The 19,222-nt window shown below is 28.5% G+C and overlaps 1 long non-coding RNA gene across 1 annotated transcript; it reads right to left on the bottom strand.

The window, feature by feature from the left end:
- Positions 1-14,696: 14,696 nt before the first annotated feature.
- Positions 14,697-16,849, bottom strand: LOC123555268 (uncharacterized). Its single transcript, XR_006687215.2, has 2 exons — positions 15,979-16,849; positions 14,697-15,867 (listed from the first exon to the last, which is right to left on the bottom strand). It is a non-coding gene; the product is annotated as an uncharacterized LOC123555268 (long non-coding RNA).
- Between the last annotated feature and the right edge of the window lie 2,373 nt (positions 16,850-19,222).

Raw genomic sequence — 19,222 nt, forward strand, 5'->3', positions numbered from 1 at the left:
TGCAACCGAAGGTTCCAGCTTCGCAAGTTATAATTCATATAACCTTTTTGAACTTGCTGCTCAAGAACCTTCCAAATATTTATTTCCTTTTCAGCTAACAACTTTAAACAGTCATATAAAAATGTTATCTTCTGCTAAACAGTTTGATGGTGTTTCTGTTCTTGAATGTTTCAAGAAGGTATTAAAATTTTAACAGTTGATAACAATTTAGAAAAAATGACTTTAAAATCTTATTCAAAAGATATAGATAATATAAACAAATTTCTCAAATCAATATAATTTCATTAGGTGCGTTTTTAAAGATTTTTTTCTATAAGTATATTATATATAGATGGTTAATAGAAAGGTAGATAGAATGATTATGCCAAAATTATCTAGCACTTTAGGAGAAATAATGAATCCAGACAAAAATTCATATAAGAAAGTTCTTAAAAGAAGAAATGTTATTAAATCAAAACTTGATCAAATAGTTAGCGATGAATATAAAAACCACGTCATTGATAAATTACAAAATGTTATAGATCCTTATCTTTTAAAAAATAATTATATAAACATATAAAAGCAATTATGCAGCGTCTAAAGACCTTGGTATTAATTCTGGGTTAATAACAATGTGCTGTAAAGGAGAAAACCGGGTAAAATGTGGAATATCAAAAACTAATGGAAAAAGATATAAGTTTAAATATTTTAATTCTTCTTAGAGATAATTTAAAACTTTATTTATTTTTTTTTTTTTTATTATTTTTTTAATCCTTTTTTGCTTAACGAATTTTATTTTCTAAATATAATATATAGATGGAAATCGAGAGATCTACAAAACAATATTATAAGAAATTTGAAATTAAAATTACATATAGACAAGATCCAAAGAATCAATTATATTTAACTATAAACGACTCTTATGAAATACTTAAATCTGAACTTAAAACTTTAAAAGGTATAAAAATAAACGTTGTTTTAAAAATAACTTTTGTAAAAATGGATAAAACTGATACAATATATAAATCAGCTTATTTTCAATCAAAGGCTTTAGAAATTATTAACACAAATGAAATAAAAAAAACTTTACGTCAAGCTTTTTATGAAATAATAAATAGAATTGGTAATTAGATTTCTGAAGGAAGCGGCTGGAGAATAGAGTCAGTTGATGCTCATTATATAAATAGATATAAGTATAGTCCATTGGCTGCTTCAAGTTATTTAGAATTACCAAAACCATTACAACATCCAATGAAAGGATTAATAAATATAAAGAATGATGATAACGAATGTTTTAGATGGTGTCATTTAGCTTACAAATTTCCTGTTGAAAAAAATCCTCAAAAAGTTTCAAAATATAAAAATCATATAAACGATCTTGATTATACTGGAATTAAATTTCCTGTAACATTAAATCAAATACCTAAAATAGAAGTTTTAAATGAAATATCATTTAATATTTTTGGTTATGAAGAACCTACAGGTATTTATCCATTGTACATATCAAAATATCAATACGAAGAACACTGTGACATGTTGTTAATTACTAATGATAAGATAACTGATAAAATAACTGATGATGACTGTAAGAGAGCTAAAGCCACTGTAGTCCAACATTATGTTTGGATAAAAGACTTTAATAGATTAATGTTTAACAAAACAAAACATGCAAATAAAAAACACTTCTGTAAAAGCTGTCGTCAACATTTTTCTCAAGAAAGAATATTAAATGAACATATTCCAAATTGTTTAGCTATTAATGGTATCCAAGGTGTAAAAATGCCAAAAGAGGGAAGTAAAGTACAATTTAAAAATTATCATAAAGGTTTAGCAGTACCTTTTGTAATTTATGCTGACTTTGAATCAATAACTAAAAAAGTTTTAACTGCTTTACCATCAACTGAATCTTCATTTACTGAACCATATCAAAATCATATAGATTGTTGTTACGGCTATAAAGTTGTTTGTTGTTATGATAACAGTTATACTAAACCAACCCAGATTTATAGAGGTCCTAATGCAGTTTATAAGTTTATTGAAAAAATGCTTGAGGAAGAGGAATATTGTAAAGAAATATTTAAAGAACATTTTAACAAAGATTTGAGAATGTCTAAAAAAGATGAAAGTGAATTTAAAAAACAAAAGTTTTGTCATATCTGTGAAAAAGAATATATAGAAGGTGAAGTGCCAGTACGTGATCATTGTCATATAACAGGAAAATTCAGAGGAAGTGCTCACTCAGAATGTAATATTAATTTTAGACTAACACACAAAATTCCTGTTATTTTTCACAATTTAAGAGGTTATGACGGTCATTTTATTATGCAACAAATAGGGAAATTCAAAAAAGAAATTAATGTTATTCCTAACAATATGGAAAGATATATGGCATTTATGATTTCTGACTTGGTCTTTATTGATTCATTCCAATTTATGTCTCAATCATTGGATAACCTAGTAAAAAATATTCCAGAATTCAAATACTTATCTCAAGAATTTGATTACATAGAATTATTAAAGACAAAAGGTGTTTATCCATATGATTACATGGATTCATTTGAAAAATTCAAAGAAACAAAATTACCTTCTAAAGAAGATTTTTATTCAATTTTAAATGAAACACACATATCTGACAACGAATATGAGCATGCTAAAAATATCTGGAAAAAATTTAAAATAAAAACAATGGGAGAATATCATGATCTATATTTAAAAACTGACGTATTACTTTTAGCTGATGTATTCGAAAATTTTAGAAAATTATGTTTGGAGTACTACAAATTAGATCCTTGTCATTATTTTAGAATATTGTTTCACAAGCAAATAAGGCAATGTTTGCACTTTTTTCAAGAATAAATAATCTAGATCTTCCCGTGGATCTTCAGTTAAAGCTGTTTGATCACACCATCTTACCAATACTAACTTACGGATGCGAAGTGTGGGGCTATAGTAATCTAGACATGATAGAAAATGTCCATTGTACTTGTTTACGTAAAATAGGAAAATGTAGGAGCAGTACCCCTAGGTATATGCTGTATGCAGAATTTGGGCGATACCCAATTGAAATTATCATTAAAGCTAGAATGATAAAGTTTTGGAATAAAATAATCTTATCCAAGCATTCTAAAATTGTTTATATTTGTTATCAGAACATGATACAGTCTGTACACGCTTTTAAATGGTCATCTTGTATTAAGAGCATTCTAGACAATACTGGCTATTCCTGTTACTGGCTTAATCAGGCGACATTAAATTGTAAAGGTATCGATATTTTGGTTAAAAGGGTTCTAACAGACCAATTTAACCAGCAGTGGTCAACTTCCCTAACTGGATCATCAAAAGGTACAGGCTATAGCCTATTTAAAGATAACCTTCAGATGGAAAGCTATTTGTTGTCGTTGCCTTGCTCGCTCCGACTAAGTCTCCTGCATTTCAGAACAGGAAACCATCGACTTCCGGTTGAAACCGGGCGCTGGCGACAATCTCACGTTGCACATGAGGAGAGAAAGTGCCCACGGTGCCCACTTAACGATATTGGGGATGAAATGCATTACCTCTTAATTTGTCCTTTCTTTACAGCTCTTAGGAATAAATATATTCCTCATAGATTTTTCCCATAGACCAAATATCCTGAAATACAAAGAACTGATGACGTGCAAAAATGAAACAATTATTCATAATTTATGCTTATTTGTTAAACATGTATTGCGAGAATTTAAGTAATTTCCTATCTGTATACACACCTTTCTTAAACAGTGTTTACTATGTACCAAATGATTTAATAAGATTTAACAAACCAGTGTAAGTCCATGCATTACGAATTCTTGTTCGTTTGTATTTCAGTCAAGAAAGAAAATAAAGTACCTTCGTGTAAGTCCACGCATTCCGAAATCTTAATCCATTTTGATATCAGCATAAGGAAAATGTACTTTCGGACTTATTTTGTTATTACAATTTAAGATAAACTCTCGATAGTAGCCTCCATTCATAAACTGTCACGTGGATTCCGTGATCTTCGCGCGCCCTGCGAACTCGTCCAATCAAAACAGAGTATATGCAAACCTAGCTACTTCTATATTACACAACAAAAATAACGTGCCATATAATCTGAAAGCAATGTTTGTTTTTTGTTGTTTTATTTTTCAACTTCTATTTTTGCTTTTGTCTCTTATTTCTACTTGTTATTTAAATCTGACATTATGTTATTGATATTTTTCATCGTATAGTATCATTTTTTTCTATTTAAAGTGTCTTCTTGATTTGATCACTTCCCCTTCAGAAATTACCACTCCCGTATGAACTTTATCAGTTATGTGTATTTATTTGTTCACATGTATTTACACCATGTAAACTGTGACTCTGAATAAAAGTATTGACTTGACTTGACTTGAGTAGCCCTGGTTTAGCTTGGGATGCAATGTTAAAAATGACTGGAATTAAGTTAGATTTAATAACTGATATCGATATGTATCTTTTTATTGAAAAGGGACTGAGAGGAGGAATAAGTTATATTTCAAACAGATACAGTAAAGCAAACAATAAATATATGAAAGATTATGATCCTAAACTTGACAGCAAATACATTATGTACCTCGATGCCAATAACCTTTACGGTTTGGCCATGTGTCAACCTTTGCCCTCTGGAAACTTTACATTTATATCCGAAAAACAATTCAAGAAATTAATTGCAAAAGGTAAAAGTAACTTTATAGTTGAATGTGATCTTGAATATCCAAAAGAATTACACAAAACCCACAACGATTATCCTTTAGCTCCTGAAAGAATTAAAATACCAGACGAATGGCTTTCCAATTATAGTAAAAATATTAAAACAAAATTTGAAATAGGAAAAAGTAATGTAAAAAAATTAGTTCCAACTTTAATGAAAAAAACAAAATTATGTAGTTCATTATAAAAATCTTGAACTATATACACAATTAGGGTTAAAAGTAACAAAAATACACAAAATATTAACTTTTGATTCATCTCCTTGGTTAAAAAAGTATATTGATTTTAATACTCAAAAAAGATCTAAAGCAAAAAATTCATTTGAAAAAGACTTTTTTAAGTTAATGAACAACTCTGTATTCGGTAAGACGATGGAGAATTTACGCAAGAGGGTTAATATTAAATTAACTCATGATGAAAACCTTTTATTAAAATATATAGCCAAACCTTCATTTGTTAGTTCAACGATGTTTAACAAGAATTTGTTTGGAATTCATAGAATAAAAGAAAGTTTGTTATTAAACAGACCTTGTTATGTTGGAATGTGCATTTTAGATTTATCAAAATATTTAATGTATGATTTTCATTATAATTACATTAAGGAAAAGTACGAGGGTAATTGTAAATTACTATTCACTGACACTGATTCATTATGTTATGAAATAAAAACCAAAGATGCATATGAGGATTTTTATAAGGACAAAGATTTATTTGATAATAGTGATTATGATTGCAATTCAAAATTTTATTTCGACAATAATAAAAAAGTAATTGGAAAATTTAAAGATGAAGCTGCCGGCATTCCCATTGTTGAATTTGTTGGATTAAGAAGTAAAATGTATTCATATTTATTAGAAAACGAAGTTAATATTAAAAAATGTAAAGGAATTAAAAAACCTGTTGTTAAGAAAACAAATAGTTCATAAAATTACAAGGATACTTTGTTTAATTCAACCCAAACTAATCACACCTTTAAAGTTATTCGTTCTGATAAACACAATCTTTCCAGTTATGTTATAAATAAAACATCTTTATCATGTTATGACGATAAAAGATATATTCTTGATAATGGTATTAATACATTAGCTTATTCTTAAATTACCTCTTAAATTAACTCTTAAATTACAGAACCATAAATTGTTAACTGAATATTCTTAACATTTAAAGAATTAATAGAAATAACATCATTTATTTTAAATTTATTAGCATAATTAATAGAAATAGATTCATTTTTTCTGTTATTTTTTACATTGTAACTTTGAAGAATTACATTTTCTTTATTTTTTAGTTGTAATTTAGCTTCTCCTTTATCTAATTTAATTGCATCAACAAGAATAATTAAAATGCAATTAAAACTAATTCTTACATTATTGCCATTTTGAACTAAACCAGGACTAGCATTTACAGTTTTCCATTGAAATAATCCACTATCAGTATCTTGGGTATAACATGTTAAAAACAATGGAGGTTTTCTTATTAATTGTCTTTCTATTTGTCTTTCTATTTTATTTACTTTTTCATTTATATTATTAAATATTCCCATTATATTAATTATTCCAGTTAAATAAAAACACAGTAATTAATTAAAGTTTTAATTAAAGTTTTTAACTTAAAAGTTTGTTTACGAATTCAGGTTCATTAAATATATGTTCATCCGATATGTAGAATCTGATGTAACTATCCTTCATAAGCGTAAATGTTACTTCTGTAGATGTTGAATCGTTATAAGGATGAATGTCAAACATTGTCCCTTGTGTTAAATAAATTTTAATTTTTTTCTTATACATAGATATTAACTGATCAGTGTCATAGTCCTCAGCTGCTATATTTACAGTATTGATAATTGTACTAAAAATTAGATCATCATCATTATTCCACCACCTAAATATAAAATGTGATATTGGGCTTTTAGTCGGTTTATACGGTTCACCTATAGGGCTCGAACCCGTTAATAAAATCTTAATATTTATTATATAAATTCCGGTTTTTTCGACCACAAACACACCCCTCAAAAGCACATCTGGTACAACTATTTTATGTTTTTGGTTTATTTGTATAAAATCTTTATAATCTACAATAATTCCAGGTTTTAATTCAAATGCATTTAAATAGTTCAGACCGATCAGATTTTCATATGTTGAATATATCCAGGCACCATGACGGTTAAAATACTTTTTCATTTTTATGTAATCATAAAAACTGTTATTATAGTATTCGAAGAGAAACACTTCATGTCCCACTTCCTCTAACCTTTTTTCTATTTTTTTGTCTTTCTTTTTAAGTTGAAGAATTATTTCAGCTAAATCATCAAGTCGTTTTGTTGTAGCAACTTCAGAAGCAGATAAATTGTCAACAACGCCTTTTGTTCTAGCTAATTGTGTTTCTTGTTTTAGAAAAGCATTTTTTACTTTTGTAATTTCTTGGGTATTAGTAGAAATTACTTGGGTATTAGCAGTGATTGATTCTCCTTGTTTAGCTGATATTTCAACTACAGAGTCCAGATCATTTATTATTTTTTTAATTTGATCATTAAATTTATCTTTAAATTCATTAATATCTTTTAGTAATAAACCTGTAAGTGTACTTAATTCCGCGTACTTTAAATTGTGGCGTGTGTCAACAGTACTAATCAAGTTCCGAAGTTGTTTCTTAAAATTTTCTAGCTGATCATTAATTGTGTTAATTGCTTTAGCATTAGCAGTGATTGATTCTCCTTGTTTAACTGATTTTTCAACTACAAAGTCCAGTTCATTTTTATGTTTTTCAACTTTAGCATTAAATTCATTAATATCATCTTGTAATTTTTTTGTAATATTACTTAAGTCTGCATACTTTAAATTATGACGGTTGTCAACAGTACTAATCCAAACTCGAATTTGTTTTTTAAAGTCATCTATTTTAGAATTGAGCTCTTTTTTAAAGTTATCTAATGCTGTGTCATGATCATCACCTCTTTGTGAAGCTGCCTTTTCCAGTTCAGATTTATATTCTGCAAGTTTATTTGAAATTAATTCTAATAAATCTTTATGCTTATTTTCAGTTTCAGTATTTAGTTTATTTATTTCTGTTCTGATTTCTAACTGATACATATTTTGTAACTTTTTCTCAGCCTCAATAATCTTGTCTTTTAGTTCTTCATGTTTAGTCATACTATCTTTTAATTCTTGAATTTGAGTGAATAAAATGTTTAAATTAACTCGAAATACTTCTTTTATGTTTTCGTCTGTCAAATCAGATTTCTCTTCAAGTTCTTTAATAGAATCAACCATAGCTTTCATTTCTTCTTCAATTTTACCTTGTAATTGAACTATTAATAATGAATTCTTTTTAAAATCTTTTGTTAATTCTTCAATATTCTTAACTTCTGCTTCTAGTGTTTGTTTTATAGATTTGATGTCTTCAAGATTATAGTTATCTATTACACTTTGAACTTTTTTAAACATAAAGCGTCTTGAAACTGCATCGTTGGGTTTATCTGGGTCTCCTAGGTTTATAAGGTTATTACCTCCCATATCTAATGCTCTGTTCATTGAATTATCAAGTTCCTTATTTTTGTGAAGATACGATTCCGTTTCCTTTTTAAGTTTTTTGAATTGTTTTTTAGTAGCATAATCACTTAAATCAATATCAAATTTAACTTTACTTATACTGCCAGGTTCACTTATTTGTTTTACATAATTAAAAACTCCCATTATATAATTATTATATATTACCAGTAAAGTTTTTTCTAAAAAACTTCCTTGGTTTGTCAATATATAAGAAATCATATTTTTGATTTGTTGCATTAGCAAAAGATTTAGGGTTAATATTTTGTTCATTACAAATCATATCATTTTCTCGTTTACCTGGACTTTCAAATAAAATATAATGTGAACAGTTAATTCGAATATCTTTTGGTGTTTTATAGTAAGACTGACTTAAATAAATAACACAACAGTTTTTGTGACGTCCTTGAATAAAGTATTTTGTTATTTCATTCTGAACCTTTTTATCTTCACATACAAAATCATCAAATATTACTACTTTTTGTTTTTCTGATTCAAGGCTATCGCATGGTTCAATTTGGTTGGGATCAGCCGAATATTCAAGTATTTCATTTGGATCTACTTTAATTTTTTTTGCAATTTGACTTAATTGGTTAATTAAATCTTGATATTTAGATTGTTCTAGGTTTTTAGCATATAAGTATAATTTATCATAATATATAAGAGGTTTTCGGAGTATATGCATTAATGTATTTGTTTTTCCAGATCCAGAAGATCCACATATTAACATTCTAAAACATAAATCCGGCATAAAAGGATAACGTTGTTTAAAGTTATTGGATTTATCACTTTTTGTATCATAATTTGGAATTTCCATTTATATATAATAATACATTATCTTACATTATTTTACATTATCTTACATTATTATATAAATGCAATAAAAACTTAATAAAATAAGAATAAGAAAAAACTTGGTCGGGCAAAAGATGAGAGCTCTTAGAGAAGAAATAATGAGAGAAAAAATCAAAAAAGCTACAAATCGGGACATGTATACTGAAATTTATAAGCCAATTACTGAAAAAATAGAAAGTCAAAAAGAACAATTATCAAGTCAGTTAAAAGCATTACCTGGAATTAAGGAGCAATTAGCGTTACTTCCAAAAAGTATATCAGAAGATCTGACACAAGGTATTGCTGAATTAACTAAAGGAATGCAAGATGAATCTAAAAGGCAACAAGCTTTAAAACCAACTTCCACATCGATAGATTGGGGAGATGAATCTGTTGGATGGGTTCCTCAAGATGAATTTAAAAGATTAGAAGATTATGGAAGAGAAAAGATGGGAATAACTGAAGAATTAGAAGAATTGGGAGCAAGACCAAAAGAAAAGAAAATACCTACAGTAGATATAGATGCTTTTCTGGATGTTAATGTTATAGAAAAATATCAATATTACAAACCGTCTGAAACGTTTGACCTTTTAAATGCAAATATACTTGATCCTAATAAAATAGATAAAAAAGATCTTGAAGGTATAATAAATGGTGTTACTGAAGATATTAAAAAATTAAATGGTCCAATAACAAGCAATGAAGATCAAAAGATTCAGATAAACAAAAAGAAGCAAACGAATTAAAATATGAACAAGGCGAATTATTAAAGTACAAACAACGGTTAAATCATATTCTTGGTATGTCTTCTACATGGACAAGGAATAAGATATCATAATTCATATAAAGTTTCACCAAATTGACAATATGGTAATTTAATTATTAACTTAAATAAACTTTATGGTCACAACAAATTAATTGCTAAGGATCAAAGAACCGGAAAAGAAGTAATTAATACTGAAGTAGATAATGATTTGATTGATTTGATTAATAAAAGATATAACAATAATAAAAAACATTCAATTCATTCAAGAAAAATATTCAAAGAATTAACAGAAAAGTCAGGATTACCTATCAATAAAAGATCTATGAAATTTAAAAAAGTAATTAGAGGACAAGGTTATGACGTTTGTCCATGTAATCCAGAAGAATTGGTTAATGAGTTGGAGTTAATTTGTGGTTCGATTGATGCAGGAAATAATAATGAAGAACTAAAAAATGAAGGTATTAGGGTAGTAGATCAATTATTAAAAATGAATTCACTTTTACCAGAACAACATGAAATGTTATATAAAAAATATTTTTCTTAAATATATAAATGGAACAAAAAATAGTATTAAGTTCTGAAACAGTTAAAGATAATAAAAATACTCCGAGTGATTTTACAATCAGATTTAGTCGTTCTTAAATTTTAGATAAAAATAAAACCTATGTTGTTGGTTTGGATAGTATTAACACTATGACCTATTCTTGGCATAATGTTAGTGATGAATATGACAATAAAAGAATTCGTTATCATAATGGTAAGGATTGGAAAGATATCATATTTACAAATGGTTCTTACAGTTACACAGATATTAATAATTATATTAGGGAAACATTAGTAAGTATGGTGATTATGAATTTGATAAATCAGACATTGCTCCAATAAGTTTGGAATTTGATTTAAGTAGTTTAAAGATTTTGATTTCAATTACAGATAATTTCGAGTTGGATTTGGAAATATCAAATTTTCATACATTGCTTGGATTTGAGAAAAAAAATTAAACAATACTGAATGGGGAACTACAACACCAAATATAACTAACTCTGTGGATAAAATTTACATTCATTGTGATCTTATTGATAATTCACTTGTTGATGGTAATTTCAGCGATATTATTTATGCTTTAAGTACTGCAGATTTAACAAGAGCTTATCCATTTACAAAAGAACCACAAAGAGTTGGATATTCTGAAATTAAAAAATATATTATAAATTCAATTAGAATATATATTACAGATGTATTTGGTAGAATAATTAATTTTAATGAGGTTGAAACAAGTTTTACACTAATTTTAAAAGAAATTAATTAAAACTAAAGTTTTAAAACTTTTATTAAAATTTAGTTTTATATAATGTACAAAAAAGTTTATGACAAAAATAAAGGAATATTTATTTATGTTGATGCTCAGACTGAAGAAGAAATCATACACGGAACAGGTATCTTTGACACTTTAACGAAATTGTTTTCAAGCGGAGTTGCATCTTCAATTAGCACAGCTGGAAAAAAAGCTCTGGAAACAGCAGGAAAAGCAGCACTTGAAAGTGGAACAAAAAAGGTTGGAACAGAAGTTGGAAATTTGGCTGCTAATAAAATTGTTGAAAAATTTAAAAAGAAACCTGCTCCGGCAGTTGGTGATTTAATTGTTAAGAAATTACAAGAAAAGAATAACAGTAAAAATAGTAAGAAGGAGGAGGATATTAATATAAGACTAAATAGATTATTGTCAGGATCTGGAACACATAAACGTATTAACAGATTAATTTATAAAAACTAAAGTTTTAACTTTAATAAAAACTAAAGTTTTAACTTTAATAAAAAATAAAATGAAAAATGAAATAATATATAATATATACATGTTTAGAACAAAACAATATTGTGAAAGATATGAATTAACTCCTATTCAATTAGATACAGCTTTAATATCTGTCTTGGGAAATAATATTAAGCAACAAAAAAACGGATATCACTTTACAATTAATGATAGAAGCTCATATTTTGATTGGTTTAATGGTTATTTTGAAGTAAGTTTTAAAGTAAATAAGCTTGCTAATGGTAATAATTATGCTGGCGGAGATCAAATTGCTCTAATTAATAATGCAGCTTCATTAATTGATCAGTTAGTGGTTAAACAAAATGGAAAAATTGTTTATGATTGTAATAATTTATATAAGGTAGTAAATGTAAAGAGTTTGGTTGAATTGTCTGAGGATTATGCAAAATCAACTGGAACAAATGAATTTATCTATTTAGATACTACTGCTACTGCTGCTACTGCTGATAATTCAGGTTTTGCTTTTAGAAAAGGATTAATCCAAGGTGGAAAATACTAAAATTTCATTAAATAATTATTCATTTTTTCAGGGTTTAGAAACTAATATTTTACCTCCAAGTCAAATTCAAATAACACTGCAGCTGACAGATGATGATGAATTAATTTTTAGAGCTAATGCTGCTGATCCAGGTAGGGTGATTGTAACAAAATTAATTCTATGGGTTCCACGTTTGGTTTTTAATGAATTTGGACTTAATTTAATTTCTGAAAGATTTACAAAAGCAAGATGGTCATACCTTCGGGAAATGATGACGCAATCAACTGATACACATCATATTAATACAACTTTTAGAATACCGTATAGCGGGTTATTTCTGCGGTCAAAATATTCTGCGTTTTGGTCCCAAAAATTGAGAAACAAATTTCTGCGTGTTTAATTTCTGCGTTTTCACATAAAAGGAAGAGAAATTTCTGCGTTTTTATGCCAAAGAGGAGGTAAATCCTCGCATATTCGGGCGTTGTGAGAATGATAGCGTATGAAAACAATAAACTACTGGTAACTGTTGTAAAATAACTTTGCTTTTAAGGAATACATTGTAGGATATAATAACATGTGAATTGAAAAAATATAAGTCTAACAACAAATGCACAAACAACAACTTCAAACTACGGTATATCGGCATAACGGTTACACTGCTTATATAAAGGTTACTAAAGTAAAGTTCGGAAGATCTTCACAAGGGATTAATAACACAAGTGAAATTCACTCAGTTTATTTCATTCACAGAAGAAAAATGTTTTCCGAGGGATTAACAGTTAGGACTTTGACCATCACACCTAATTATACCATTATCGGTAATTGTCAGATGGCGACGGTAATTTCCAATAATTAGACCATGCCATTGTGAACTTCGGATTACCTGAGGAAACATAGCGTGAAACAACGTTTGTGAAAATAATGCAGATTTTTTTGCGTTTTAAATTTTTGCTGGATGAATATTCTGCTGGAAATATTTTTGCGATTCTACCGAGAGACCGCAGAAACGCAGAAATATTCCCCCGTAGAAATAACCCGCTATACGGTAACGGCTGGTGTAACAAAACCACAACATGTATTTGTTTATTTACAACGACCTGATCAAAGTAATTCACAAGAACATAATCCACATTTATTAGATACATTTAAACTTAATGCAGCAAATGATGATTATAATTGTACTTTGAGTTCTTGTCGTCTTGAAGTTGGTAATGGTGTTTTTTATCCAGAAACAGAATATACAAGTATATCAAGAATATATGATGATGTAATTAATTATTATTATAAACAAAATAACAAAACTACTGGAAGTCTCTTAAATAGATTTAATTTTCGGAGTTTGTATGGATTTGTTCATTTTAACTTGGAATATAAAAAGGAAGTAATAACAGAAGATCCTAAGCAGATTACATTAACAATTAAGTTAACTACACTTCCCACTGCAAGATATCGTATTTACGCAATTGTATTATATGAGGAAACAGTTGAAATAAATACTATTGGAAATGAACTTGTTATTGTTTAAATAAAATAAATATAAATTATATATAATGACATCAAATTATATTGAATATAAAGTTAACCTAACAGATGGACAAAAGAAAAATTTAGCACAAGCTTATAATAATAAAATTCCACATACTTTTAGATTAAAACATGAACAATTACATGGAAACTTCCCTTTACTATTAACAAAAACACAAATTAATCAAATTAAAAAAGCTGTTGCAAATAAAAAGGGATTAGAAATTAAAATTTCAAAAAAACAAATGTCCAGTCAAGGTCAAAATGGCGGATTTTTAGGAGCTTTGGCTGGTTTGTTAGGAAAAACAATTCTTCCAATGGCAGCAAAAATAGCTCCAAAAATATTAGCCCCTCTAGGCATTGGAGCCCTTTCTGGACTGGCCAGTACTGGTGTCAGTAAGTTACTTGGGAATGGTATGATTTCAGTAGCTAATGATAAGTGAAATATGATATCACCATATCTTACACCTAATCAAAGAAAGCAACTAGTAGGATCTGGAGTGAGTAAATTAACACAAAAACAAAAACAAAATGGCGGTTTTTTAGGTATGTTGGCTGCTAGTCTAGGAATACCTTTGATTACATCTTTGTTAAGTGGTAAGGGACATGGTCAGGGTGGAATTATAAATTCCCCAGGAACCAAAGGTTTTGGTCTACAGATTGATTCTCAGAAAAGACCTTACAGACGAATTCCTATAGTAAAAAAAAATAAAATTTATAAACAAACCAATTTCTAACTTTGAAATTGAACAATGGGTAAAACAATTAAAAATTAAAAACTTTAGGGGTGTATTTAGTAGAAATAATTTATTAAATTTATTAAAATCAAAAGCAAAGGACGAGTGCGGAATAATCAATTTAGATGACTTTGCTGGACCTTGAACACATTGGGTTTGTTACTTGAATACTTTGTACTTCGATCCATTTGGACTTCCTCCACCAAAGGAAGTAATTAATTATATACCTGGGGTCAAGTATAACAACATACAATATCAAGACAAAACAAGTACACTCTGTGGTTATTATTGTTTATTTTTTATAAAAATGTTACAAGATAAAATACCGTTGTATGATTTATTGTATAAAATACTAAAAGTTAACAATCAAAGAGTAAATGAACAAACAATTATAAATTATTTTAATAAAATGAGTTAAAATGTATTAAAATGTATTAAAATGTACCAAGAACGTAATATTCTTTACTACTAACAAAAATGTATCATAAGCGTTATATTTCATACTACTTTTCAATGATGTTCATTCATGCATTTGATTATAATATAATCCTACAGTTGAATAATTTTGACAATATGAAATATTATTATGTTCATTCGTGCATGTGATTATAATATAATCCTACGGTTGAATGATTTCAAGAAAACGTAATATTATGATGTTCATTCGTGCATGTGATTATAATATAATCCTACGGTTGAATGATTTCAAGAAAACGTAATATTATGATGTTCATTCGTGCATGTGATTATAATATAATCCTACGGTTGAGTGACTTATTTGTATTCACCAAGTCAATTCTTGAAAGATTTTCTTAATGATTGTAAAATTTTGACAAATATACTCAATAGATAAAGCACAATGTAATATTTTATTATGAGTCATTGCAAAATCATATAAACGTATTAAAAAATTGCAATGTGATAATGAATAAACGAAACCATGATTTTTTAGTATATCCATAAATCCTTTCTTTTCCTTTCTTGATAGTTTTTTTAAATCTTTTAAAACATGTCCTTTGTTCGCAGAATTTAAAACTACATTCCGTTTATCCGAGCTGATCAATTTGTCATACGTTCCCAAAGCTTTAATACATAAATCAATCGTTGGTTCTTTAGAGTAATCACAGTCGCGAGTTAACCTTCTTTCTTCTGAATATGATTGTTGAATATTTTTTCTAATTTTATCATATTTCGTTTGTTTTGATATGGACGACGTCATTGTTTTAGAAGAACTTTGTTTTAAAGTCTGTAATTCTTGTTTTAATCTAGTGTTCTCTTCTTGAAGTATTTGAAATTCGTCTGGATTCCAAATATGTTGAATGAGAAGATCATAGTATCTTTTGCAGTATATTTCATTCCATTTCTGCACATCAGGGTCGTTAGGGTATTTCTCTCTCAAAGCCACAGTAAGACAATCAATATCTTTAAAGAACTCTTCAAAACTCCTGAAATGAATAAATAAAATAAATTTTAATAGCACTACAAAGTAAAGAAATATTTATTTGTCAAAAACACATTTTTTCAAAGTCAGTAAAAGAAAATGAAACAACACTTACATTTTTAATCTTTATATCCTTATTCATTTACGCCAAATACTAAACTGCTACAAAGTTTTACGTGACTTAACACAACGAATGTTCTAGTATTAGTAAACAGAAAACCAGTATTACAGTTTTCCAAAAATGTGTCAGTTATTTATAAAACTGAATTCATTATCATTTTCAGAAAATGTCACGTACTGCTATTATTATAACACAAAAGCGATATCGGTATATCTTTTTTTACTGTATAGAAAACCAATTGATTTTTATCGGTTGAGTGTTTTTTACCCAATAGTCTGTTTGAAATCTGTGGTAAATATTTACGCTAGTTTATGAATGAGTAAAATAAGGAAGTAATATTGTAACGTAGCGTGGCCATTCAATACAACAAACATAACCTTTTAACCAGTTTTATTTATCATAGCAACAGTCTTTAATATTTAAACATAACATTTTAGCTAGATATTATTAAGTAAAGGTGACCTTTTCAATCTAGCATTTTTAACCCATCTTTCTCTCTAACTCCCAATCTAACTGACTCTGACCGTAGATAATTATATTTCAGCATATATATTTAATTAAGCAGTCTAGCCGCTATGTAAAATTACACAATTCGTCGTGCCTTTTTCCTTAACATATCTAACTTTGATCCCGGAAGTAAATGATATAAACAACTAAGTATACCTGTTTAACCCTTGGGCTACATGTTTTGTGACAGGTTTGACAATTCAGCAACTTTCAATATTTTCAAGTATTACAGTTTATCATCTTTCTACGTAGCATATTAAACAATGATTTATAGAATATACAATATTCCGAACCTTTCAAACCTGTTACATTACAATATTTTCATTCAGTTATACCGGAGATTTACACAATAGTATGTTTGAAATCTGTGGTTTTTAAAGTATTTTAATTGTCCGGCATTGACCAGTCCTGACCAAGGGTCAAAAGGTCAAGTGGGGTCAAAATGCCAAAAACATCATGTTTCTAACTACTAATAACTACTATGGTCACGTTCAGAGACATGTGACTTCAGTTCAAACTACGAAAACAGCTGTTTGTGTGAAAATATCAATTACGGTTGTTAACCTGTCACACGAGTACATACTGTCAACGAGTACACTCCAAGCACAGATTCAGTACATTATACGTTTTGCATATCAAAGTAGCAATTTAATGATATTTCAGTTGATGTATAATTTAATTTATTTTATCATAAAATTTATGCAGTTTTTCTCTAGGCAGTGAAATGCTATAATGAGTGGGGGAATAGGTGAATGTCAGATATTTTCCCCTAAATTGAGAAATGGGACTGCTGGACATTTGTCCAAAGTTGAAATGGTAAATAGGACATTTGCACCCCCTCCCCGCCTCCATCCAAGGTGCTTATTTCTGAAACGGACATTTTCCGCACACCAACCCCTAACACATGTTTTTGTTCCAAAAATGATTGTTTTGGAAATTGACAGAAGATAGATATCACTTTGCAGGTAACAATATCTTTGTTTTGTAGTGAATGTCTATTGAATAAGCTAGAGTGTTAAAAACATAGCAGAAATAAAAAAAAAATCATAATGTCACTATTGCCACCATAATTAACATTTTTTCTAATCAACTAAACAATTATATCTACTGATATATGGATCAAAATTACTATGGGCTATTGTACATTCCAATAATAAGCAATGAGGGAAGGGGATTGGCAAATATCCTGTCTACTATTTCAACTATCTGTATTTATATCAATCTGATGTACTCTAAACTTTGATATGTGTACGAGTCATTTAATAATTTATCGCAGAATTACATAGCCCTTAGATTATATGTATATCAACTGCATTTGGATAATTTAAGTATAGATCATTTTGATACTAATTGGAGAGTTTATGCACAATGTGTCGCAGAATTAATGACATGATCCTATAATATACGGGGTTTTAATTGCCTTCTCATTCACACATTTCAATTTCATTGCACAAATGCAACAACAATAATAGGCAATGCCTTTAACATGTGTATGTACAGAAAAGGACAGCATTTAGTAGTAATGTTCAGAGAGCAAATTAAGAGACAGTATGTATAGCAAACCCAGTCCGAACTTGAGGCTGCAGAATCAGCATATTGGTATTGAAAATGAGCATTTAAAGCGGATGAAGTAAAATTGACCGATGGTTCCATCAGTACTGACCCGGGGATTTTGCTCAAACATTGGGGCTCTGACTTTGCAGGTCTTCTAAACTGTGGGAACACTACATCAAATGAACTTGCTAGTGATATATATATTTGCATAATGGTAATAATACTGATGTAACTGAGAATGACCATCTTGATAGTATGATAACTATTGCCGAGGTTTTGGTTTTCCACTTTTTTATTTTGAAATGTATTTTACATACTTAGTCCGGTAAAGCACTTGAATATGACGATATACCTTGTGAACTACTACAAAACGATTCTGCGTTAGCTTTGTTACATAGTCTATTAACAGATGTTTATAAGCGGTACAGTTCCCACTGCATGGTCGAAATATATAATTACACCAGTATCAAAATGATCAACATCAGATCCTGGAGTATATCTTAACTCTTGACAATGTATAATTTGAATGTTGTCTAAATATTCAGACTAGTAATTAGTCGGTTATTTTATGACAATAATTATCTTCAGGATTTAATGAATATTACAGTCGATGACTGACTTCACGAGGCAGTTAGGCGCATGCAAGGCGATTTTGAAATCAATATGACAGTTTGCCTTTGCAATATGCCATTCTGCTGTTCCGTTTTTGTATAATATGATCATCATTATGTCATAATTGTCACCATATAAATTATAACACGTTGAATTTATGTTTCCATGCAAACGAATCACGCGATGCATGTACCTAAATTAAAGTTTAACATCGACCTATATATGAAACAACCTTTCGGCGTTTTCTCTATTTCATAATGGTTTTCAGGAAGAAGATATACAAGCATTGTTTTACATTTTCTTTGTATGCATTCCAAAAAAGACTTAAACCGAGTCGGCAATTTTCACGGTTTGCCTTGTTCTCGGTGCTTCCGAGGGATCTACTTTTCAGATTTTATTTACAGTTGTTATCATTTATAGAATAAATTCAAACAAATGAAGCAAATACTTTTCCTTTCTAAATTGGGAACCGTATAAATACCTACTTAAAAGAGAAAATGAATGATCGACTATAACTATTAAGAAAACTTACTATCTTATAAAAATGTTTGCAGATAGGAATATT

Source organism: Mercenaria mercenaria, chromosome 18, assembly GCF_021730395.1.
Source record: "Mercenaria mercenaria strain notata chromosome 18, MADL_Memer_1, whole genome shotgun sequence".
Lineage (NCBI taxonomy): Eukaryota > Metazoa > Mollusca > Bivalvia > Venerida > Veneridae > Mercenaria > Mercenaria mercenaria.